Below are 27491 nucleotides of genomic sequence, written 5' to 3'. Positions count from 1 at the left end.
TTCAACTAAATAAAGCTAATAGCAAAGGCGGTATCACATGGTGGTACTCCTACCTAACTACACCTACAGAATTTAATAAACCTACAACAATACAGAAATGGGAAGTAGATCTATCCTGCGTCTTCTCATAAGACGATTGCCGTCTAATTTATAAAACAAGTTTTAAGTTATCCAAATGTATAGCCCATATGGAACAGTATTATCGGTTACTCCATCGACGATACTTCACTCCTAAATTAATGCATACCATCTCACCATCCCAATCTAATCTATGTTGGAGGAAATGTGGCCATGTGGGCTCCTTACTCCACATATTTTGGTCTTGCCCCTATATCACTATATTATGGAGAAAGGTGTTTACTCTGATATCTAAAATTTTAAAGATCTCTATATCCCCACAGCCTGTTATAGCTATCTTTCACATTTATAAGGAATCCCTGACTATAAATGAACGATATATAATGGGACACATCCTTATAGCAACTAAAATTAGGATTGCTCAATTATGGCATTCTCCTATGATTCCTACTTTGGAAGAGATAGAGAATAATGACCAACACCACAGTGAGTTTGAAACAGCAGGAATATACTATTCCTCATCGACATTAAATCCACTGATTCAGTGGTTAAACTGGTCAGACTACTGGGCATCTAAACCCCAGCTATGAAATCCCAACCTATAATTGCTGACAAATACAGTACCTAGTAGCAAATGCATATATCACTGTAATTTTCATATTATTTCTATACAAAGCGCTTCCCGGTTACTATAAAATGAAGGAAAAGCAGCTGGAGGTGAAAGACTGTGACAGTGAATTATCTGCACAGCATCGAAAGTAAATGAGATTTGATATTGTTTAACATTAGAAGCCAAAAATCTTTCCCAAGTGCCACTACCATTATAACATTTACAAAAGTAATAATAAAGGAGTACTAAAAATGTCTAAATGGCTTCCCAGTCCTTCCTTTTTGGAAGTTAGGCCCTGATTCAGAGCCGGACGCTCTGACAGAGCGCTCACTCTGAATCAGGGCCGTCCTTCTCAATTTTTAGAGCGACCTCCTGGCCGTCCGTATAGCTGTGGGTGACCACCCACAGCTATAGCGAGCGGCCAGGAAGATGGTCGCGATGGTCAAGACCATCGCGGCCATCGGGCTTGCGACGAGATCCTTGTGGTAGGGTCTCGTTGCCGCAAGCCCTGGAGTGCTTATGGCTCTATCAGAGCCGAAAGCACTCCCACTGACATCACTTGTGATGTCAGTGGGGCCGGCCCCAGACGGTAGGCGTTCCCATGGGAACGCCTCCTTCTGGCCAGCCACGCCCCCGGCACGTACACCAAAAGGGGCGTGCTGTCACTCACCATCGACAGCACGCCCCCTTTGTAGCGAGACCCATAGCGACGGCTTGCCCGTCGATATACGGGTCTCGCGCATGCGCACGACGGAGCCGGGTCCTTCGTGCGCATGCGCACTGGGCCAACATCGACCCGCTTGCGAGCGGGTCTGAATCAGGCCCTTAGTTTGCTCATGATAGGTTGATCATTGTAGTATGGAGACAAAGACGTTCTTTAAATTTTTGTATATTGTTAGTTTACTGTTATTCAATTAACTTCGCAAGAAGGCATTTCTACAATTCAAAGATGTGCTAGTACTAAAATTAACCTGTTTATATACAAAACTCTAATAATCTGGAAAGCCATTGGGCACCCATCACTGTCTTATTTTCCTAGGAATGTCCTCCTATATTCAGCCAAAACTCATAACTCACAAACTTTACCTATCATAATTTAAATTCCTGATGAACCCAAATGACCAGAGTATATTGGAATATAAGCTCCTGAAATGGTTTACCTTATTTGGAAGCTACAAATAGGTAATTATTTGCTATTGGGGATACATGTACAGTATATTGGAGAGTAGGCTGCAGCTAGCCAGATGCGCCGGTAGACACTATGGTCCTCATTCATACCCGGTCGCAAGCGCTGAGCGCTTGCAACCGGGTCGATGTTTATCCCCTGCGCACGCGCAGCAGCCGCACTGTGCGTGCGCAAGCCCAGGAGCGAGAGAGAAACTCTCCCGCTCCGGAGCTCACTACAAAAGGGCTGGCTGTCGATGTTGATCGACAGCTCGGCCCGTTTGTAGGCGGGGCAGGGGGGTGGTTTCACAAACTGAGGAATTCCTTAAGGAACGCCTGCCGTTTTGTGGGTGGCCGCATTAACATCAGCAGTGATGTCAGTGGGGAGTTTCCTGCTCGATCAGAGCAGGAAGCTCCCTGGGGCTTGCGGCTGCCGAGACCCAACCTTAGGGTCTCGTCGAAAGCCCCAATGGTCTTGACCATCGCGACCATCAACCTGGTTGGTCGCTAAAGCTGTGGGTTACCAGGAGGCCGCACATAAAAACAGAAGCGGCCGCCCTCATTCAGAACGAGCGCTCGCTTCTTGCGTTCGCCTCTGAATGAGGGCCTATATCTGTGGGGTGAATTGAATTGCCTACCCACACTTCACACTAGTGTCCCGGTTTTTCATCTCCAAATGCTGGGAGCCCTATAAATCCATATATGGTGAGCACATCAAACATTGCAGCTTCACAGTGCATCGGATTGGATTTGTATATATTTTTTTTTTATTTGTCCTGGTCTTTGCTTGGGTTGGCTGACAAAGATGACCTTAGTATGTGTCTGTGGTTATTTGGACTGTAAGATCCATTGGGCAGGGTCTTCTGTGAATGTTTAAATATTATTTGAGCATTGCTGCATTATATTGTGGCCCTATGCAAATAAACGATAAGAAATAGAACTACACTGCTCTCGCAGTGCATGGTGACAGGAGCGGCTTAAAAGAGGAGGTGCACCGTGTGCTCTCTCTGTGCACTCCACCCCCTTCTCCCGCAGCCCCCCCCCCCTTCTCCCCAGCAATTGGCAGAGTAGACTCTGGCACTGTGCCACAGTTTAGAGAGCATGAGCAGGTCTCTTGGCCCTTGCATGCTTGAATGCTGCACCTACAGCACTGCAGAAACTATACACCAGAGATATGGTTCAGAAAGCGTATTTCATAAAGATTCCCTTGAGCTTAGGGGAACCTGCACTGGTGGCATCTAGAGAAGATGGTGGTGGTATCATGGTGCCCCCCTTAACGATCTGAGGTGTGCATCTCTCCTATATAGGCAAAATTATGGCACCTGACTTTCTTTTCCTCCCCGTAACAAAATAATTGGTATGTCTTTGCAGTTTGCACTGTAGTTTCTTTAATGGGTACACACGCTTTCTGAACCCGGAATCGGTATGAAATAACGGCAGTCGGGATCCTGGTGGTCAGAATCCCGATACTGGGATGCCGACAGGGTTAACATACCCTCACCCTCTTCCTACCCTAACCCTCCCTCCCTTGTGCCTGAAACTAACCTCCCCCCTAGTGCCTAACCCTAAACCTAACCCTCCCCCCAACTCCGTTACTTACCTTCGGCAACCCGGTGGTCAGGATCCCGATGCCGAGATTCTGACCGACGGCGGTATTCTGGCGCCAGTAATATAAGCGTTGGCATCCCGACCGCCAGGATCCTGAATGCATACCAGCTTGAGAATTGTTTTTCATCCCAAGGCAGTTTTTATGTTTTCGCATTTACGTTTTTGGCTAATTCTGTGTTTAGTATTCTTGTTTTAAGCACGTTAAATAATTAAAAAAATAGTAATAAGAAATGTTTTTCACAGTCAAATACCACATACAACAATGAAGAACACCATATAATGTAATGTTTATCTTGTTTTCAAGCCAGGTAGAGGAGAGGGTATAGGGGAGAGAGAACAAGCGGTGGACAGGGGATGGTAGAGGACGGTCCAGGATAAAATAAGTGCAGTCATTTATATAAATGACTCTCTATCTACCATTGTAATGCTACAACTTGTCCCTTGTGTCCTCTCAACCTTCATACCTCGCTCTTTATCACTGTCTCCCCGTCTCATTCCTTCTCAGTCTGACTCTTTATCAAATGGACAGGTCTAATGTCTTCTCCGTGCTGGATCTGTTTCTCCTCACCCTCCCTGTACGTGTAGCAGGTCAGCACGGGAGCGTCACCATAATCGCTCTATAAATGGATAGAGAGTAGCATGGTGAAATACCTGAGCTAATCTGCCGCCTGTACAGCCTCCCCAAGCCTCACTGAGTAATAAGTTGACAGACATTTAGATTTTTAACCAGAAACACAAGGGAAAGCAGGATTTTATTTCCCGGTACAAACCAAAACACCTACTCCTGGGCTCATCAAACAAACCTCTATTGCTACCCCTGGTGGGTATTAATGCTACCTCCCAGGTGTTGAGTAATTTCCTATCATGTGGGTATTATTTCATGTACCTTACAGAAATAAAACCCTTAATGAGTAGGAATCCTTATTACGGTCTCTGGAGTGGTATTAGCTATTATTGCTTTAGTGGCAGTTATCCTAAAATTACATTTTGCATAAGTATAATATGCCAAATCACTAATACGTTGTGTAGGAGACGATTCTCCTCCATAGCAGTGGTGTCAAACTCGGGTCCTTCAGTTTTTGTGGGACTACATATCCCAGCATGCCCTGCCACAGTTTTAGCATGCCCTAATAGCAAAACTGTGGCACTGCATGCTGGGATGTGTAGTTCCACTGCATCTGGAGGGCCCAAGTTTGACACCACTGCTCCATAGGAAAGCAATTAATGTACAATGATTCCCTGTCACTAAACAACATTCTCATATAATCTATTATAATATTGGACAGGAGGACATTATGCATTTTATTCAGTAGCTATGAATACCAGGTTTTAACGTGTTAGATATTGTTATGCTAGTTACATGAACCACCAATATATGTATCTTGTGACATGCTTTATTGTCACTTTAAATACAGTTTAACTATTAAGCTTCTGTAATTTATGAAAAAACACTTACAGGATGAACTTAACTAAATAAATCGGTAACATTTTATTAAAAAAAATAAGGGTATACTCAAACAACACAGTCAATTCACCCTACTATGAAGAGAATGAGAAGCTTTAATAAAACGGAGATACAGACATAATCAGGGACGGGCATGGGGATAATTACAAGGAATGAGCTAACTGGCATACACAAGCTGAACTCATGAACTGCAAGTAGTGACTGAAACAAGGGAACTGTCTTCAGTGGACATTTTATATGGCACATTACCAATTACTGGAGAGTACATGGTATTCTGAAATACATAGATCAATATAAACTGAGAGTGGAGAAGGTAAAAATCTACCAAGAAAACACGTCAATTGTGTGTCTAGGCCTGAAATAGATTGTCAAGATAGCCTAGGGCCCTAAGGCAGAGGTTCCCAAATGCGGTCCTCAAGGCACCTCAACAGTCCAGGTTTCAGAGATATCCATGGTTGAGCACAGGTGGTTAAATCAAATTGACTGATGCACTAATAGGCACTAATTAAGTCACCTGTGGTCAAGCAAGGATATCCTTAAAACCTGGTGCCTTGAGGACTGAGTTTGGGAACCTCTGGCCTAAACGGTCAGAAACAACGTGTCCATGGTCAAATAATTATCTAAAATAATTCCGTCACAAAAAGTGCGTTTGTGGGATGAAAATACAATGTTATGTGATGTAAAGGTCGACAGTAACAATGTTGACATTGGTAAAATGTTGACAGGCAACTACTCAACATTCTCAGAATGTCAACTGATGAAATGTTGACATTGTCAGAATGTCAACATTAAAAGTTAGGCTGCGGGGGCGAGGGTTGGGCTGCGGGGAAGGGGGTTTTAAGGTTAGGAGAGGGTTAGGTGTAGTGATTAGGGTTAGTGGAGAAATACTTACCAGAACGCTGGAGGATTGGAGCTCTGATCCGGAAGTGACATTCACATGACTGTAGGGACCCGGAAGGCTCAGCTGAAGCTCATGGGAACAAGGTAAGTTACCGCTGGGCTATCAGGACTAAATGTTGGCATTCTAACATGTCAATATTTTATCACTGTTGACATGATGAATGTTTGGCATTTTAACTGTTGACATTCCGAACTCAACTATACAGTGAGGAATTTCAAAACAAGCAGTGCCAATGTATGTATAAACTCCAGTAGATAATCTGTATAAAGGGCAAGTTCTAATGTCAATAGGTAAACCTGCATTGCAATGACTGACACACCCCATTGTGAATTATTTTGGATATTAGAAGTCACATCAGATTTCTCTGTTCTGTGTAGAATAATTCAATCTATGGTCTTGTGTATTATATGGTCACGGATATGGACATTTTTAAGAAGGGGGGAGCACATGCTCCTCTCCGGGTACCCTTGTTCGTGCCGGCAGGTGCCATCATTTCCTGTTGGCCTCTAACCCACTCAATTTTCTTTCACTCCTGTCACTCTCAAGCACGCAAGCAGGACAGATACTTTTCATGCACACAGCATGCAACATGCCATGTACCTTGAATCGGTGACACTTCATTATAGAATGTTACCTCCATAGTTAGGATTGCTGTCAAGTCCTGTTATGGTCTCTATATAAGCCACAGTACTCAGTAAGGAGCCATCTTTCTTACTGGTATCCATCTAGTACCAAATCTGTAAACAGAAATACTCTCAGACTGTGTAGCCAATTGACAGCTGATTTATTAATTCCAAACTAAAAGCACAGTAATGTAGTTACAGATGGAAGGCTACATGTAATGTACATGGGAAAGATTAGTTATGTATACAGTATTATTTCTAGCAGCATCCAAACAGGAATCGGAATTCTAAAGATTAGAGACCAAGATCAGCTGTGCTTTAAGTATTCTTATCTAAAACTGAGTTTATTACTTAGATTATTTTGATCCGGTTTCCATTTAACTATCAAATAAGAAGAAAGGAAGTGAGAAAGTGGATATATATATTTTGTTGTTTATTTAAAATTAATTTTATACTGACACTTGAGGTTCTGTTTTATGCAATGTTTGAAGATCATGGAATTCGAAGTCACACCCAGTTTTCATGACATTTTGGTATATATTAGCGCTGCTCCACCCTGTTTATGTCTGTGTGTTTGTGGATTGGTAGCCCACAGGAGCAGCAGCTGTTTTCTTTCATTCTATATAGTGCAATTACTGTTGAATCTAAATGGTTTTTAGAATTAACTGTGTTTAGCACAAGAAACTAAGCTTTGAAGATCATGGGCCTGAGTTTGAGTTGGATGTTGCAGCGTCCATGTGTGTTTCTTTTGCTGGTCTTGTGTCTATAACTTTAGGCTAATACTGCTACAAATCCCTTCCCTGGTGTACAGCCGTGCATCTGAATGTGCAAGGATGGAGACAACCACTTTGAGGATCTTTAGACAATGCAATAACGTGTAACCATTGGTCGCACCATAGACACTTGCACCAGCCCCATGCTAGATGCAGATACTCCGTTAAAGTATAACCTCCAATGTGAGCGAATAAACATCTGAGGACTTAATTTAGATATTTAGGCAAATCCCCAATGTTTGCAGATCTGCGCATGTGCAGATCTATTTCAGCAACGTCTGACGCAGTGTCCCGAAGCTGTAGCATGATTGACATGCTGCTGGCATTTGGGGGTGACGACAGGAAGCGTCCCAGAAAACGGTGGCGTGCTAGTTCCGTCTTCTGGGCGCGCTGAAACCAGTGGCTGTGTCCTTGGATGCAGCTGCCCCGGCAGTGTGATTTTGCTGGTCATCCTGAGTAACCTGAGGGTTACTCAGATGTCCGATGTTTACGCAGTTGGTACGATGCTGCAGGGCCGGATTAAGGTCTGTGGGGGCCCCTGGGCAACAAACATGTGGGGGCCCCTATTAAATGTGGACGAACTGGGGGTATGCGCAATGAGGACCTTATGCAGAGCCCACAGTAGTGGTGCCCCTTATGCAGTGCCCCCAGTAGTGTCAGTGCCCACAGTGGTAGTGCCCCATATACAGAGCCCACAGTAGTGGTGCCCTTTATGCAGTGCACCCAGTAGTAGAGCCCCCAGAGTGGTGCCCCTTATGCAGTGCCCCCTATGCAATACCCCAATTAGTAGTGCCCACAGTAGTAATGCCCCCTGTATAAATACCCCTGTAGTAGTGCCCCAAGTAGTAGAGCCCCCAATAGTAATGCCCCCAGTAGTAGTGACCTCAATGGTAATGCCCCCTGTGGTAGTGTCCCCTGTGGTAGTTACCCCAATAGTAATGCCCACCCCAGTAGTAGTGCCCCCAGTGGTCATGCCCCATGGTAAAATGCCCCAGTAGTAATGCCCCTGTATTAGTGCCCCCAATAGTAATGCTTCCTCTGTAGTAATGCCCCCCGAGTAATGCCTCCAGTAGTAAAGTCGCTTGCACAAAAAAAGCCAAAAACGAATACTTACCTTAAGCTCAGCTCCCGCGTCCGCTGCTGTCCAGTCCACTCGGCTGCTCCTCTGCACTATGGTAGTGACATCATGACGACTCTCCCATAGTGCACTGCGGGAGCCAGAAGCCGGAGTTAGTTCCAGCCTCCAGCTCCGGCTGCGGAGAGGGAGCCGGGTGCCTGCTGGTTACAAAATGTCAGCGGGCGCCTGGCAAATGGAGCCTCCCTGTGGCATCGGGCTGATGTGGGCCGGAGGAGGCGGAAAAGACTAGGCTGCATTCTGTGCTGCAGGACTAACCTGATATGTCTGTGAACGACGATACACACCCGCCGATCCGCTACCGATATATCGTTCGACTGAGTGTATCCAGCTTAAACAACTGAGAATACACCCCAAACAAATACCTTCCAGCGCTATACCACATATAGTATATTCGACAAAAAAATCAACAATAAAATCAAAATAATGGTCAACCTTATTTAAATTATAAAAGGGTTTATTGTAATAAATATAGATCGAATGTAAATCACAAGGTTATGTCCTTACAATGTAATAATCAATGTGGTCCTAATACCGGTATACAACAAGAATAACAACAAATATAACGACATAAAACATAAATGGATTGGCAAAGTGCTTGAAGTCTATTATGCCACCCGAAAAAGTACACATATATAAGAAAGAGGTTGTCTAGTATTGAAGCGCAGTGTTCACTCCTGTATTAAACAACTGAGAAGGCTTGTTTTCTTACCAAGATAAAATGTCATGCCACAAGCCTAACAAAGTCCTGGAATGGTTCCATGAGAGTGAGGAGAACTTAAGGCCCCCATACATCAGAGATGGATTGGAGCAATCGTGCAATTTGCAATCGATTGTGTATAAAAATCTGCAATGTATGGGCTTCACAGATCGCAGATTGCAACCAAAAAGTGATAGGAATTGTTTAATCAGATTGTCCAACATGTTGGATTTGACAGATCGATTGGGGCTGTAGATTGCTAGTGTATGGACATGATCAGCAGATTTGCAGACCGTTTCTAGCAAAATGATGGGCATTTCAAGATTGCCAGATCTGTGTTTGCTGCAATCGATCTGCAAATCACTGAAAAAGATCTGTAGTGTATGGGCGCAGATTGCTCAATTGGGAAATCCTAAGATCGGGCAATAAATCTTCAAATTGTTCAATTGTGGTTTTCAGATTGCTGATGTATGGGGGCCTTTAGTGTAATTTAAAGTCACCAGATCTTAAACCAATCGAGCATGTCGGGAAAGAAGAGATGTGCTAAGCACAGTGGATATCAATCACAGGCTAATTTGCAATAATTAGGGGCCACACACACACACATACACACACACATACACACACACACACACACACACATACACACATACACACACTAGAAGTCCATGTCTTGATAATTGTAGGCTGTTGTGAGATGTATAAAAGTAATAAACATTCAGCTAAGCAGAAATAGTGATGGAATCTACAAAAAGCAGAAGTACATCAAATATATTGCTATAAATTCATTCAAAGTGAATAAGCATTATGCCAGTAACCCAGGACCCGAGCCTCTGGTCCTAGGACCTAACAACGCCCCTGCTTTCTACCCTCAATTTTAAGCATTCAGCTTCGAATTTACAAGCGACCATAATGAAAGTACTGAGCAAAAAAACTGAGCCACATTTAAATTGAAAGTCTAATGTGGATCCTCCAACCATTGGATTTCCAGACTCTAAACAGTCACCCATTCTTCTCTTTTAATAAACTGAATAGTTGCGTGGATAGACTTAATCTTTTAAAGCAGTTCAAAAATGAAATGTCCTTTTGCACAGCAAGATTACTGAAAAGAGATAAAGATGTGGAAAGAACACTTAAATATACCCTGATGATTTGCCAGATAGTGCGGTAAAAAGATCTTAAAAGGACCTCCTCGTCACTCACTGCATCTTCTTTTCCCCAGACTTAAAGAATTGATCAAAATCATAAACACAAAAAGGCATTAATGAAAGCGAATGCTCATTAATCAGTTAAATGATGTGGTCGCATAGCCAGCTAGGCTTTTGCTGACACTTGCCAGCTGCGTCTGTACCCCATCTGTTAATGAGGAAATCTGTGACCTTCGACATCATGGCCGAATTTACGCCCCAGAGTGCTGTGCGAATGGCACTCAAATGGGGAGAATGCACTTGTAACATAAGTGTGAGGGAAACTTCCCACAGCACTGTTAAGTTGACCTTTTGGAGTGCAAACATTAGCTGCATCAGGTTATGCCCCACAAAACTATTACTGGCCCATTAGGGGATGAGTATTCTATATATAGTGACTCTTGGGGATAGTCCCACAGTAGGTGTCTTTGAACACTGGTGGGTGGGGGCTATGCCATATCCCACTGGGGATCAATTACCACTAGAGAGGTAGAGGATTTGCTGCTGAGGGATGCATTGCTACTCGGGGGAGGGAGGTACTGTTACAATGAGGACCCATAGAGAAGATTGGGATGCAAGACTACCCCCAGGCACATTTGTTTTCAATAAAATATTAAATCCATTTTTAAAAATGTTATAAACATAATTAAACTTTTCAAAAAGTTGAGCTCTTTAGATAAAAAAAAATAGCCAGTTAAGTGGTGTTTTGTTGTGTTTTGTTGTTATTTTCTAATGGTGCATACACACGGTACGATTAAACAGGACAATATGAACAGTATTTATATCGTTATCATTCATATCGTCCTTTTTTTGGGCCCTTCCAACCCCCAAACGACGGTCGATGCTTGGGCACGGATGGTCGATATCGACCATCGCCCGTGCATGCAGGCCAACTTGGTCGATATCGACCAGGTTAGCCTGGTTACTCTGTGTGAGCTTAAAATGCACTACAAAAATGACAGCTACAAATCTGATTGATTGCTTGTTATAGTTAACGCTACAGTTTTTAGAAATGTCCTCAATAATGTGTGTTAAAGTTTTTAAAACCTCATGTATACTCTGAAATGGGTACCATAACCGCCTCGCTAGAATGAGTGACAGGACGAGCCGTTTGTGGGTGGTGACAGAGGATGGTTGATGGAAACGGGGGAGTGGTGGTGCGAATGCAGGTGTGTCTGAGCGTCTTAATGCCATTTCAGAGGCGTCCATAATTAAGACGCAGCGTCATAATACACGTGACATGGCTGAATTACACACTGAAGCACTCGCGGTGCACTTACATACACTTCCTGGAGATGACATTTATCACTAAGGGAAAGTGGGCGGCTTAAGACAGGCTGGCGGTCGTCTAAATACACACTGCGATGCCTTGCCGTGCGATTGCAGGATTTGCATACTTTGGCTGCGTGAGAAAGCATCTAGCGAGCGGGTCTGAATCAGGCCCTATGTACAGTGGAGTCTGTCTGTCTTTGGGGGAGTTCAATAGTTTTTTTTGGGCACTCTAATACCCCTTTCAGACATACTGAGATTCCCGGGATTTTGGCCTGCCTCGGCCAAAATTCCTGGGTCTCATGTCTGTGTGAAAGGTACCTACCCGGGAACACGTTCCCGGGTAGCCGCCCCTGCAATCGACCAGGGTTTTTCCCGGGACTTAAGTCCTGGGAAATTACCCTGCTTCTGTCTGAATGGTGCTACCCGGGCAGCACCAAGCAGCTTTTGCATGTAGCTGACAGCGCAGAGCGTCCTATAGGACGCTCAGCACTGCTGCTTTGAGCTGACAGCGCAGAGCGTCCTATAGGAAAAACAAACAAACAATTGCATCTCCTTTAAATTTAATGGATATATCCTTTATTAACATTTAGGGGTTTTGTTGCAAGATTTAAAGTGTTGTGTGTTGCATTAAAATAAAATTATAGCTTTTTAAAGTCCACATTAAAACTGCTAAAGTCCTTAAGGTGCGTACACACTGGGTGATAAAGTGGACGACTGAACGATAACGATATCGTTCAGTCGTCAACTTTATCGTCCATTTTTAACCACATAACGATTAACGATAACGACGACGCGCGTTCCCGCGGGTCGTTCGTCATCATCGTTCATCGGGCTGACATGCAGGCCAACCTGACGATCTTGTCAGGTTGGTGCATGTTGGGGAATGGGGGAGAGAGCCCGGCGCTGAACGATATCGTTAATGATATCGTTCAGCGGCTGTGCTCAATGTCATGAACGACATTGAGCACAGCCTGCCGGGGACACACTAGACGATATCGCTCAGGGAGCATATCGTGTAGTGTGTACGCACCATTAGTCAGGGGACTGTGGGAGGATTTGTTTTTAGTTTTCAAACTCTATTGATCCACTTTGCAAAAGCCATATTACCAATTCAAAAATAATTCGTGAATATAAAATCCTGAAGACACATTAAAATACAGCACAAAAATACCAGACAAGAAAAAGACATTTAATAATATACCGAATAACAAAGCTCCGACATACTTTTTGCATATGTCTTTCATAAATTTCTAAAGTGGCCCTGTACACTACAAATATCCAAAATAAGGCTTAATTAGCATGATCAAAAGAAGGCTCAAATTACTAAAAGTACAGACAAAAGATGAGTAATACCCTAATTAAGAGAGCTGCACAAACTGTTTTTACTATGTGTGTTGGTTCTACCAAGAAAATAAATAATAGTTTATGCTTCAACTGCAGTCCTCCAGTTGCTAAGGTTTATAGAAAATGTCTCTTGAAAGTAAAATTAAACTTGAAAAACACATGTTGTAGAACATGGGCGTCCAAACAATCTGACACCTGCTGATATTTGGTTCCCGGATTATAGCAGGGTGTCCGCTATATGAAACAGTGGAATGCACCCTGTCTGAATACTGAACCCTTGGATGGGAGCACCCGAGGTTTGTGGCTTCTGTGCCCTAGGGATAAACTAGGGGGTTGGGTCTCTTCCTGAACCTACAGTATATGATTCCTGCTATCCGCGGATATTTCAGATTGCATCTAGTATCCATGGCCAGCAAGACTGTACAACAGGCACTCTGCAACAATCTAATCTGAGGTGCACACATGTATTTACAGTACATGTGTTATGAATATTACATTGGGGATATTGCTGTGTAGCATATTTTGAATTTGTGGCATTGATGTGTGGCTTATAAATTGGCAGCAATGCTGTGTGGCATATGAATTTTGGGAACAAATGTGTGGCAAATTATCAATTGTGGGAAATACTGTGTGGTATATTATAGTATGTGGGCATTACAAATATGTTTATTTCAATATATTTTATTAGTATTGGAGTCTCTTAGAATTACCTCTTCAAAAACCCTTACCTACCTAATTGCTGGGAGGCTAACTGTGGCACTGCAAGAAATACATTTGTAGAGGATGAAAAACTGTATTGTCTTACTTTTTACCTACGTGTCAGAATAATCCAGGTTAATCAGAAAATAAGAAGAGAGTAGCAGTGGTTTCAAGAATAGCCTCAAAAATATATGTGTACGTGTTAAGGGGCCTATCTATTAGCAGATAAATTGAATGATTGAACGATATATCGTTCAATTTATCTACTATGGATAGGCCCTGAACGATGACAGATGCGCACTCCCGCGGCCGATAAATTGAATCTTTCATCTATTCCAACAAGTTGGTCAATTATCGCATATCGCTGCCAGATATATGCGGTAAACGACGAAAGATAAAGATATTAGCAGCAGCTACAGAGTGCTGCAGAGAAAAAAATCCACTCCCTGAATGATGTCATGCGATATCGTTCATCTTTTGCCAAAATCTGTCATGAACATGACAGATATCTTTCAGCACAGCCACCAGAATTTTCAATAGATATCTTTTGTCTTTCATGTTTCAGAAAAACATCTGCTAATGGATAGGCCCCTTTACAGAGTGTATATCAAAATGTAATAAACAAAAGCAAAGAAAAGATGAAACACTGACTAAAGCACAGCACAAAATTAAATAAAATTTTTTATTTATTGAGGCAGCAATAATGAAGACAAATTGACAGTATAAAAACTTACAAAACAAAACAAAAAAAACACATGCAGTATACTAATAAATTATCCTATTCCTCAGATACGCCCATGGTGCAAAAAGGACAAGCTTCTCAGTGGTCATATGATGGAAGAAGGAAGGAACGTACATGAGACTGTGGTTGCCTTGGTAATCTCATGACGGTAGAATGTAAATTGGTAAAAGCAGGTTGAACTCACAAATCAAATAATAAAATAAACAAAACAATGCATCTTCTTTCAGGTAACCATAGTGATTTAGGTTAAAGAACTACAATTAATTTTTACGGGCGATTGTACCATTAGCTAAAGTTGGTACAGCTGCTATAATTGTTGTGCCACTTTTCTATGTTCTCCCAATTCTGTGATAACATATCAGTCTGCTTTTAACTCTATACATGTTTAAAGTTAAAACCATCATAATCATCATAAACAAAATGTGCAAATATTACTCTCCACACTCCAGCCAGACTAAACTATTTTTATTAAAGTCAAAAAATTCTAAACCAAAAAGGACTTACAAAATCTGCCATGAATATGATTACGAGCCTGCTTGTTCACCTAGCAAATAACGTGTAGAACTACAGTGCATCCAGAAAGTATTCACAGCGCTTCACTTTTTCCACATTTTGTTATGTTACAACCTTATTCCAAAATGGAATAAATTAATTTTTGTCCTCAAATTTTTATACACAATACCCCATAATGACAACGTGTAAAAAGTTTTTTTGAGATTTTTGCAAATTTAATTAAATAAAAAAACTAAAATCACATGTACATAAGTATTCACAGCCTTTGCTCAATACTTTGTTGATGCACCTTTGGCAGCAATTACAGCCTCAAGTCTTTTTGAATATGATGCCACAAGCTTGGCACAACTATCTTTGGGCAGTTTCGCCCATTCCTCTTTGCAGCATCTCCCAAGCTCCATCAGGTTGGATGGGAAGCGTCGGTGCACAGCCATTTTCAAATCTCTCTAGAGATGTTCAATCGGAGTGGCTCTGGCTGGGCCACTCAAGGACATCCCCCTTTCCAGATAAAAAAAACGTCGTCTATATATCTTGACCAGGACACCAAGTTTGCTCCGAATGGGTTGTGGTTCCAGATAAAATCGTTCTCCCACTGCCCCATAAAAATATTAGCATAACTCGGAGCAAACTTGGTGCCCATGGCAGTCCCGACTTTGTGTATATAGACGACGTCTTTTTTATCTGGAAAGGGGGACAAATACTTTTAAAAGAATTTTATAATTATTTAAATGATAATGTTTTAAATATTGAGTTTGTATTTGTGGAAAGCTCAAATTCAGTGAATTTTTTAAATATTACTATAGAGGTTGAAGGTAATCAAATACATACCAGCAACTATTCTAAACCCACCGATTCTAATACTTATCTTAAAGCGGATAGTTGTCATCATTCAAACTGGCTACTCTCTATCCCAGGAAGTCAGCTAAGGAGACTAAAAAGAAATTGCAGCCATCCGAACATCTATAAAACCCAATCCGAAAGAATGAAAGCCAAATTTTTAGCATCAGGCTATAATAAGGAAAGTATTGAACAAACCAACAAAAGGGTTGAACAGATTGAAAGAGAAGACCTTCTGAAATATAATACGAATAAGAAAACCAATTCTTCTTTTGAGTGGGCGTTTATTACCTCATTTAGTAGCCAACATAAATTTTTAGAGAGGTCTTTGTACAAACATTGGGGAATTTTAAAAAAGGACCCGATAATTGGTGCAAAATTACCAAAAATACCGAAGTGTATCTATAGGAAAGCACCAAACCTAAGCACCAATCTAGTAAGAAGTGCACTACCAAGGAAAAATTTAGGAGGCAATAAGTCCAAAGGCTTCTTCCGTTGCGGGATGTGTTTAGGATGTAGAGGAATAAAAGGGGATGGAATTAGCAAAATAACTGAAGTGACCATTAATGGGAAAATTTGTATAATAAAAGACTTTATCACTTGCAACACAAAAAGTGTTATTTACACTATAGGGTGTAGTTGCAACCTTTTCTATATTGGGAGAACCTCAAGGCCCCTAAAAACCCGTATTGGTGAACACCTAAGGAATATACACAAGGGGTTGGAAACACATGCTTTGTCCAATCATTTTAAGAAATATCATAATAGCAACCCTGCAGAGATTAAGTGTTTTATGGGACTACATCACATTGAAGGCCACTGGCGTAGAAGAGATTTAGCCAAACAATTGGCCAGGGCTGAGATGAAAACAATATTTAATCTTGGCACCCTTGAACCAGGAGGCATTAATATAGACTTCGAGGTGAAATGGTTCCTATGAAGATTTGCACTTTGTTGCGTATTTGCACGGTGTATGGATTTACATTCACGTCGCACTTTATATGTATATTAATATGATGTGGTTTTTTTGATTATTAATTTTTTTATATTTGAATTTATTGAGGGCTATGTTTTGGAAACTGCTATGTATGGACTATCAACCTATAGACGTGTCAAAGACACTGGCTAAAAAGCATTACGTCTACAAGAGAGTCCCGTGTTGTGTTTACATTACCATGACAACGTGTGCCATATCGGATGTCTGGACATAACACGAGGAAAGTGACGCCATATCATCTGGGTCAGGCGCCACGTTACTATAGTGACAAGACTGATGCCGGAAGTAACATGCCGAACTTGAGAGAGAATACTGTAGCGTGGAGATGGAGATTGGCCTTGTCACCCGGAAGTATTAGTGGACAAACAGGAAGCACTGTTCCGGCGCAGGAAAGGATCATGGACAATGTAGTTTTTTATGTATAGAGATCAGCTGCGCCGGCGGTGCTTAGATGAGGATCTTAGGGTATTTAAGGGATGGATGGGTGTAAGTGCAGCATACACAATCAGGACACCTTGATAAAGACCACCAGATAGGGGTCGAAACGCGTCAGTGCTGTGAGGTTATCCAGGACAGACGGAGGTACTGTTACCGGAGAGCTGGGGACATGTGCATGGACCAGTGGAGTTTCCGGGACTTTCATTGATGTGTTACATCTCATGCTCATTGGGGTATTTTACTCCTCCGCCATCTGGTAATTACACACCTTTGTCCGTTTGGACACCTTGCCCAAAGAATGCTGCTATTTTAATGTTATGTCTCTTGTTACACTATTAAAAATTGTCCTTCACTATATGCACTTTATTTCCTTTCACTCCCACGGGGAGTTTTATAAGGTCTCCTGTAGGATTAGATCATCCTCTATGTATGGCACATTGATCCTAAAAAGTGGAGATCTTGAAGTACTGTGACTGGCGCAGGTTATGTGTTTTTCTGTTCTTTTTTTCACTTATGTACATGTGATTTCTTAGTTTTTTTTTTTTAATTAAATTTGCAAAAATCTCAAAAAAACTTTTTACACGCTGTCATTATGGGGTATTGTATGTAGAATTGAGGACAATTTGGAATAAGGCTGTAACATAACAAATGTGGAAAAAGTGAAGCGCTGTGAATACTTTCCAGATGCACTGTACTTCAGACTCTAGAAACACTCGTAAAATGCACCCATATCTAGCTCTGCATTCTAGTGCATGTTCTAAAAATGTCCAGGAATGAAACCTACAAATGACACATAGGGGGCAATTCAATTGTTTTTTTGGACGGCAATTTGTTTTGGGCGCACGATTGAGCAAATCACTTGGTAGTCCGTTCGGGTGCTATAGTCACTGGCATATCTGCTCGCACCATCAGGAGGGTGAGGGCAAAAATGTGCAATCAACCCGTAGTTAGGGCACCCAAACAGCAATTTGAGCACCTTAACCAGCATTTTAGATGGATTTAGCCGTTTTACACATCCAAACCCGATCTAATTGGGCGCGATGATGGCGATAATTAATGGGCACCCAGAACAATTGAATTGCAATACTGGGCGCCCATTATCGCCACCCACAAACAAATGAATCGCTCCAATATACTTCATAGTTTTTATTTTAGGACCAGCCCCTTCATTAATTTAAATTTAGTCCCTACAACAACATGATTAATTTATGGCATAAGCGAGATGAAAACAAGCACTCTCTTTGTTACATGTATCATTTGTGTGTATTAAGCATTTTATTACACTGTAGGGATGGCCATCGATAATTCATAATCATCGATGGTTTATGGCCGATGTTGAATGTTTTTCCCATCAATGGGGGAGAACCAGATGGTTTCCCTCCATCGATAGAAAAGCATAACCGAATAGTTTTTTACATGGTGCCAGGACACTGAGCATAGCTCCACCCCCCAACATCCACAAAGTCACGCCCCCGGTTCTGATTGGCCCATGAGCCAGTCATAGAACAGGGATGGCCATCGGTTGGTGAAACAATCGATGGTCATCCATTGCATAGTTGGTTACCATCGATGGCTACTTGCTATTTTGCCATCGATGGTTTCCATAACGATGGCCATCCCTATTACATTGGTCAAGTGCACTTAGAAATGTGAAAAAGCAGGAGAGGCCCAATCTCCCGGATCTCAAGGGTGTCATAGGATTCAGGTCCTATTGCAGAGAGGAAAATCTTGCAGTCATTGGGAAAATATTGCAGTCATCGGTCCATGTTGCGTGCGTGAACCGCAGACACATAAAGGCACTAGTTAGCGTGGATTTCTGCTTGCTCCTTCGGCAGGTGCAAGCAGAAATCCACTAGTCTTGCGTTTACTGCGTGGGCAATTAAATAGCTCTGGGCACTTAACCCTTTGTGCAGTGTGAAATCTGCAAATTTTTACTGTGCATAACATCCAAGACAGCTACATGCATGTGTGGATTTGCTTACAGCTGACACTTGTGCTGGTTTGCAACTAGAGAGGTGGGACAGAGGAGAAGCGGTCTAACCTGGGTACAAAACAGTGAGGGCATGTTAACTGAGTAAATGCAGATCTGTAAATATATGCCTGTCAATAGTGTATCAACTGCGGTTGGCTGAGAGCTGGAGCTAATACTTGCTAATGAAGATGATGGTCACTGTCAAGAGCCGCCGCTGCGGATCGCGTCTGGCTGGGGTCCCGGTTGTTGCTAAGCTTCCAGCAGCAAGGGTTGACGGTTGTTAGGCAACCAGGACGCCGGGGTAAGACGCCGGCTGCGGTTGGCAGGCGACCAGGTCGCCAGGCGGCCACAGGGACTGCTGGGGCGAATGAGATCTACAACTACGTGCAGCACTGCAGCTACTTCTACTCTGTAATTAGAAGAATGCCAAGGGAAGGGGAACGGAGGGGTTTAGATGAGCACAGGATAATGTAATATAAACACTGTATATATATGGTGTAATAGAAGAAATCCACAATCAAAAAAATTGTATCAGGGCCCTATGGTCAGTAGGGGTATAGGAGAGTAGCAAAGTGGAGGTGCTCCCCTGAGAGTATAATTAATTAGCACAAAGCAAGAGAAAAGAGAGAGAACTCTCAATTTGGGGTCACTCTTAAATCCAAGTAAATTAATATATAACATTTAATAGATATGCATTAAAATGGTTGCCACGTTACAGTTCCTTGATGGCAATGGACAATGACATACAGGAACGAGACAAAACGAAACATATAACAATGATGTATAAAAAAGCAGGGTGAAATAATTAACAACGGGGTAATGTCAGAAAAAAGATTTAAACATGTAATCTTGTGGTGAATACTCTGAGTTAACCCACTAAAATTACAGTCAAATACCTTAAATGAAAAAAATTGAAAGAAATATTAATAATTATAATATATATAGAAAAACAATTATTAAGGTTAGATAACCTGTGGCAGCATCAACACATCGTTATTATATAGAGACTCAAAGTTGGAGAGATAGTGATATCTCCAGATAGCTCCCACTATACTATAAATAGGTAAGCACAGTATTAATGGTAGATCCCAAAAAATAGACGTAGTACATTTCAAGCTGATATCTGTAAAGAGCTTCCTGTATACTATTATCAAAGAAACACAATCTTTAACAATACGGAGGAGTGTGTATCACATAGGAAATATCTGTAACCAACATCCACTGTACTAATGGATAATACAGGTGGACTGGGAATAATCAGTCTGTCATCCAAGTATGTACAGGGAAAAAGGCAGGTAAATACAGTGCAAATGTAAGCCTCAGATGTTGTCTAAATACACTATCTGCAGGTACCGCTGGAAATAGATATATAAAAAATGAGAAGAGAAAAGAAAAGAATAGAAGGAGAAAAAAAGTAGCTCCCTTTAAATAGTCAGGACAGCAGCTGCTGCATATCATTGTGATAATCAGAGAATGAGATGTGAGCGTGCTGTCAGGCTCACCCAAGGGTATGAAAAAGTAAATTGAGCATCTGCTGTTAAGACTGATGTGGAAAAGGAACCTGGTGTGTAAAATAGTGCAGGAACCTATGCAGATCAGGCTATAATGAGAGTGCTCATAAATAATAAACAATCTCGTAATGAAAGGTAAACTTGGCTCAAAATAAATAAAGGCCACAGTATAATATCGTCCCAAATGCCGCTGCTAGTCACATGCCTCAGCGGTAGTGGTGAGTAGTGAGAAGCACGGAATCGTATACTCTGGTGTGAAAGAAGTATAGTACAGGCTGCACTGCGACTCACACGAGGTAAGTAATGCTCTGTATGCCCTTGGGGGTAGAGCAGAGTCAATCACCTGCACATGCAGCCGAGTAAGCATGTGTACCTGGGAGCAGGAATAGAGCGGTACCTGTATACTTAAGAGTGAGGTCGGCAAATGGTGAGCTGAATGTGCCTGATCAGGAGTCTATCCGTGTGTTGTGCTGCGTGGTCCCGTCTGTACACAGCGGGAAACACAGATCCGAGACGCACGTTTCACAAGCTGCTTCCTCAGACTGAGGAAGCAGCTTGTGAAACGCGCATCTCGGATCGGTGTTTCCCGCTGTGTACTACTACTAATGTACTACTTCTATTTTTTGGGATCTACCATTAATACTGTGCTTACCTATTTATAGTATAGTGGGAGCTATCTGGAGATATCACTATCTCTAAAACTTTGAGTCTCTATATAATAACGATGTGTTGATGCTGCCACAGGTTATCTAACCTTAATAATTGTTTTTCTATATATATTATAATTATTAATATTTCTTTCAATTTTTTTCATTTAAGGTATTTGACTGTAATTTTAGTGGGTTAACTCAGAGTATTCACCACAAGATTACATGTTTAAATCTTTTTTTCTGACATTACCCCGTTGTTAATTATTTCACCCTGCTTTTTTATATATCATTGTTATATGTTTCGTTTTGTCTCGTTCCTATATGTCATTGTCCATTGCCATCAAGGAACTGTAACGTGGCAACCATTTTAATGTATATCTATTAAATGTTATATATTAATTTACTTGGATTTAAGAGTGACCCCAAATAGAGAGTTCTCTCTCTTTTCTCTTGCTTTGTACTCTGTAATTAGAGTCTTTCCTTGGTGGATCTCTCTGTTATAAGGAAGTCAGGGCTGCACCTTCCTAGCCGGTTATAGCTTATGCTTTTAGTGTAAGACCCTGGCCCTGTTCATGGTTGTGAAGAATCTCTGCCCGCCAGAACCTCTGCCTTGACATGTAATTTTTAGGTGGAATGAAGCTAATAATTTTTTGACATTAATTAGTCAATAAGGGGGGGGGGGGGGGGGGTCAAAGGGTTCTGAACCAAGCACCCACATTTTTAGCCAAAAATAGGGATTTTGGCTAATTTTTTCACCTGCCTCTGAGGCTATGAAAACTTTTCGCCTGTTTCTGCCTATGGAGTTTTCGCACGTGCGAAAACTGCAGGAACTGGATAGCGCGATACGCTGGTAAGCGCAAAAAGATCGCATTAGTGAACGCTTTTCGCCAAATGTGACATTTCGCAGCTGATTGAATTCAGCCCTAAAGGTGCATACACACGTAAAGATTTTCTGTCCAACCAGCCAACTAGTTGATTGGTTGGAATGAAAATCTGGTAACATATGGGAATAACTGATGATCCGTAATTTGCTCCTAAATGCCAGAAAACAGATGAAAATGGTCGTCAGACAAGTTTGTTAAATGTTTGAGCTAAACTATTTGTTCAAACAACAGTTTTTGTCCATTTTCCGGCATTTGGGAGCAAATTGCAGATTGTCATTTACTTTCATACCTTACCAGATATTCATTCCAACCAATCAACTAGTTGGCTGGTTGGACAGATAATCTTTAGATGTGTGGCTTTAGCCTTAGTCATCACTGCAGTCGCCACCAGCTGCTCAGTCCCCATGTAAAAACGACAACAACCTGCGGCCCTGCCGCTCATATCATCTCAGTGCAGTGACATCAGCCTGTGGCCCAGCTGCCCAAACCACCTCAGTACTGCAACATCTATCTGTGGCCTCTGCAGATATATCTGTCATCGGCTGTGCAGTACAGGTATATCGTTCACAGACATTTCACTGGTACACACTGGTCAACAGGCACCCGATATATTGGCCGATCAATTGATCGGCCAATATATCTGCCAGTGTGTACCCAGCATAAGCCTCTACTGTTCCGAGCATAAGTCCAGATGGCAACCTAAGTACCGTTGAGCGTGCTCAGCTCTAAGGGAACAACAGGGGGCTGTTAGTGGCATGAAAACCTCGCCAGTGTGACTCTAGAGGTCTTACACAACAGTAGTTCAGGTTATCATAATAGTCGCCAGCACAAGATGGATGCTTCTGATTGGCTGACAGGGAATTTAGCTCTGAACCTAGGTGCATTTATCACTGGTTGTCAATATATTAAGGTTTTGTGGGTGTATTTTTACTTCCATGCGTATTGGGATGTAGAATATAATATTTGCTATACAGTTTAAGTCTCCCATATCCAAAATGCTTGGGACCAGGGATATTTTGGATAACGGAATATTCCGTATTTTGGAATATTTGCATACCATAATGAAATATCTTGGGAATGAGACCAAAATATACAAACAGAATGCATTTATGTGTTATATACACCTTATACAGGTAATTTTATACAATATGTTCAATACTTTTGTGGCTCAAGCAAACTTTGTGTACAGAAATGAAATTCATTTATGTTTCATATATACCTTATACACACAGCCTGAAGGTAATTTATATCAGGGCTTGACAAATTGACAGATATTTCTAAAATCTAGGAGCCAGGATGAAAGTGTAGGAGCCAGACCCGGGCAACCAACCCCCATGGCCACACCACTAACGGGGTACCCCAGGTAAACCACCCTCCCACAGCCACATTACGGTGCAGCTAACCCCCCTCTCCAGGCAACCAACCCCCAGAAAGACCACCCCAGGCAAGCAAAGCCACCGCCAGCAGTGGCCGAATTAGAGTGGTGGGCCCAGGTGCAAGAATATGCTTTGGGCACCCCTATGCAGTGCCCACAGTAGTGGTCCGCTATGCAATGCCCACAGTAGTGCCCCATTAACTATGCCACTTATACAGTGCCCACAGAAGTGGTCTCCCCTGTGCATTGGTCTCAGTAGTAGTCCCCCCTATGCATTGCCTCCAGTAGTAGTCCCCCCTATACAGTGCCCCCAGTAGTAGTCCTCACTATGCATTGCCCCTAGTAGTGCACCCCCCTATACAGTGCCCAAGTAGTGGTCCCCCTATGTAGTGCCCCTTTAATCAGTGCCCCCAGTAGTAGTCCCCATATACAGTGCCCCCAGTAGTAGTCCTCCTTTGCAGTGACCCCAGTAGTAGTCCCCACTATGCATTGCCCCTAGTAGCGGCCCCACCCTGTACAGTGCTCCAATAGCGGCCACCCCATACAGTGTCCCCAGTAGCAGCCACCCCCCCTCTGCATTGCCCCCTGTAGCAGCCACCCCCCTCATGCAGTGCCCCTTACACACAAAAAAACCCATAACTACTGTATCATACACTGCCGGCTCCCACGCCTCCGCAGGCTGCCCACGGTCCTCATCTCAGGAATCAGGATGATGATCAATGACTGTCTTGACAGTCACACACTGTGACACACAGCCAGGAGCAGCCGTGCCCAGCCCTGTATCACCGACTGCCGGCTCCCATGCCCCCGCAGACCGCCTGCGGTCCTCAGCACTGCACCTTCAGTCACACAGTGACACACAGCCAGGAGGAGCAGCCTCTGCCCAGCCAGCCCTGTATCACAGCGCCGGCTCCCATGCGCCCGCTGTCCGCCTGACAGTGACTCCAGTTTCAGTCCAGTCTTCGGCGCAGGTACAGCAGTCAGCGTGGCTGCCTCTCTCCCCTCACGTCTTTGACGCCGGCGCCGCCCTTGTTCGGCGCTGCCACCAAGACACCGTGGAGGCTGCAGGGACAGTAGATACGCCACTGGGGAGGCAGGGGGTTGCTGAAAATGTGGTCCCTAGGCAGCCAAATCTGGTCGCCATGGCGACCTGGCCCCCGGGTTTTGTCAAGCCCTGTTTTATACAATATTTTTAAATAATTTGTGCCTTAGACAAAGTTTGTGTACATTGAACCACCAAAAATCAAAGGTTTCATTATTTCAGTCATGCCAAAGTAATTCCGTATTTCGGAATATTCCGTATTTTGGAATATTTGGATATGGGAGACTCAACCTGTACTATAAAATATTTTTATTTATTCAAATTGATGATAAAAGTCTTGCAAGCTAAGCAAATGTTAATCACATTTTCTCGAAGCCTACAGTTAAGCAAATCAGAGCAAAATGTTAAAAAAAAATATTTCTAAACAAAGCACATTAGGTACACATTTAATAATGCATCATAAGACAGTTTGAAATGTGGTTAGTTACGTATATACATTTTTTTTGTAACACATTTTATTCTTAAATGTACACTGAATCAGAACAAACATCCTTTGACAAATACTCATGGAGACGGTTCACAGCTGTGTATCTTATATAGAGTATAGAATGTGCTATATGTCCTTTTTTGGGTAGCAGCATTCATGTTGTCTCTTTCCATCAATGTTGTTTAAGGAGCAAACTCAAAGGCAGGTTACTTTCCCAGATATGTCTACTTAGTACCTTGCTGGGAAGCAACGCCTGAAAACCTTATTTGGCAGGAATCATATTCTAGTTATTTATAGTATCTGAACTAAATAAGGATCTTATTAATTAAACTCAAAAGACAAATGATAATACACTTGCTAAACGACAGGGATCTGCTGTGGTAACACCACCTGATCTATGAACGCTGAGAGAGTAAATACAGTTTATAATTAGAAATCTGGATTATAGTAAATCAAGAAATGTATAGCCTAGCAAAGCCAAAATAATCACTACAAGATAAATACTATAAATCGTTAACTGAGGGCAACATTTATCAGCTAATTATTAATATTCTATATTTATATAGACAATATATTTTGCATATATTTATTCACATTTACAATCTATTTCCCCCTAAAACACAAACTAGGGTTAATTATACATACAATAAGAATATCTCAAGGCATACAAGTCAGGCCTTTTATGAAATGAAGGACTATACAACAAATACATTCATTTAAAATTGATAAATGTGCCATATATCCAGATTCCAGAATATACAAAAAATTGGTTAGTTTAAAATCTGTAACATTAACAATAACTAGATGACTAAGGTAAAAAAGTACCTAAAATAAATAATGAAAATGTTATGCTCAATACATCTTTTTAGTCAGAAGCTTCCAGTGTGTAGTAGCCCAAAAAATCAGCATATGAGAACTATTAATGAGGTATAGATTGTAAATGTAAATATGGTTTAATGATAATCTGATTGCGTATGCTCTTATCGCCCAAAAGCACTAATTGTACCCTCCCTGATCCATCTGGACAGCCATGAGTACCAAACCCAGCAGATTTCATACAGCCTCATGAGAAATTGCTTGTCATGAACATTCACCAAACAGAAAATGTTAATTTGCAGACATATAACCTTGGACCTTATTCAGAGCCGCTCGCTAGCGCTGTGCGCTTGCAAGCGGCCCGATGGTTTACGTACGCGCACGCTTTGTTCTGCACGTGCCCGAACTACTCTGTGCAATCGCAGCCTGCTCGCTCGCCCAGCAAAGACAGCCCAGTGAAATGAGTGACAGGAGAGGCCGTTAGTGGGTGGTAACACGGACAGGACACTAATAACGGGGGAGTGGAGGTGCGAACGCAGGCGTGCCTGAGTGTTTCAACGCCGTTTTTAGGGCGTGCATAATTAACAGGCAGTGTCACAGTACACGTCACATGCTTGTTTTTTACACTGAAGTCCTCGCAGTGCTTGCGGTGGGGTAATGCAACCACAAGCGCTGTGATCGCATCCGATGGTGCTCGATGTACCACTGTTTTAAAACACTTCCTGAAGATGACGTGCGCCAGTGGGCGTCTCTACATACGCTAGTGGGTGTCTGCATACACTTGTCCCGGCTGCAGCAGCTTCTTGCTGCCCTGGGGCGCCGGGAGCGCGGCTCCCGGTCCCCAGCAGCCAGCACAAAGCCACGCCATCTCTGGAGGTGGCCCGGGGGCTGCAGTGCAAGACACAGCCCTCCGGCACATACCTGCTGGCGTGCTGGGAGTTGAGCTCCCAGCGGTCGGCATCCAGCCCAGCTCTCCAAGCCCTATTAAAAAATGGTGCCTCAGCGCCATTTTTGAAATTCAAAGATGGCCACAGTCATCGCCCCGCCCCCTCGGCTGGCTTAAATAGAGCCAGAGCGTGCTCCGTCAATTCTGTCCATCTGCCAGGGAGCTGGAGAGACCAGCTGAAGCAAGAAGATGCCGGGAAGCCCTGACTGGGCAGTGGCCGTGCAAAAGAGCTTAATGGCCGCCGCGCTCCAGGTGAAGACGCCGTAGAAGCCCTGGATGGGCAATGGCCATGTAAAAGAGCTTAAAGGCCGTTGCCCTCCAGGTGATGGTGCGGCATAATAAACTACTTTTAAAAACTGTGTCTGTTTGTTTTATTTTAATATTTCTTTTGTAGGGGTACTATAGGTGCCAGTAGGCCCTTAATGCCCCGCCTGCTGGTACTTGTGGTTCTCTAAGTACCAGCATGCGGGGGAGGCTTGCTGGGACCTGTAGTACTACTGCAAAAGACAATATTTAAATTTTCTTATGCACCACACTATACATAATCAACCTCAACCCGGCACCCACCGCCCAGGGGTGCCAGTGATAGCCCCGGGCTATAAGCCTGGGGTGCCCTGAGGAGGGGGACCCCTTTATTGGGGGGGGTCCCCAACTCCCCAGGGATCCCCGGCCTGGGCTGATGCTACGGCTGGGGGGCCTGGTGAAAGGGCTGTGGCATCACC

General features: G+C 42.8%; 1 protein-coding gene across 4 annotated transcripts in view; it reads right to left on the bottom strand.

Annotated features, from left to right (window-relative positions):
• LRRC8B (leucine rich repeat containing 8 VRAC subunit B) overlaps window positions 1–27491 on the bottom strand; it is a 75173-nt gene that overhangs the window by 28573 nt on the left and 19109 nt on the right. Inside the window, exon 2 of one of the 4 annotated variants that reach the window (XM_088482215.1) lies at window positions 3925–4077. The exons of 2 other annotated variants lie outside the window; for them this stretch is intronic. The gene's annotated coding sequence lies outside the window, so the exon portion shown is untranslated. Of the gene's footprint in view, window positions 1–3924; window positions 4078–6426; window positions 6513–27491 lie in introns of those variants that run through there. One more of the 4 variants, XM_088482217.1, reaches the window with a different exon arrangement.

Source organism: Taudactylus pleione, unplaced genomic scaffold, assembly GCF_031769625.1.
Source record: "Taudactylus pleione unplaced genomic scaffold, aTauple2 ptg000017l, whole genome shotgun sequence".
Taxonomy (NCBI): Eukaryota; Metazoa; Chordata; class Amphibia; order Anura; family Myobatrachidae; genus Taudactylus; species Taudactylus pleione.
Note: the sequence above shows the minus strand (reverse complement) of the source record. Positions and strands in the feature narration are given on the sequence as shown.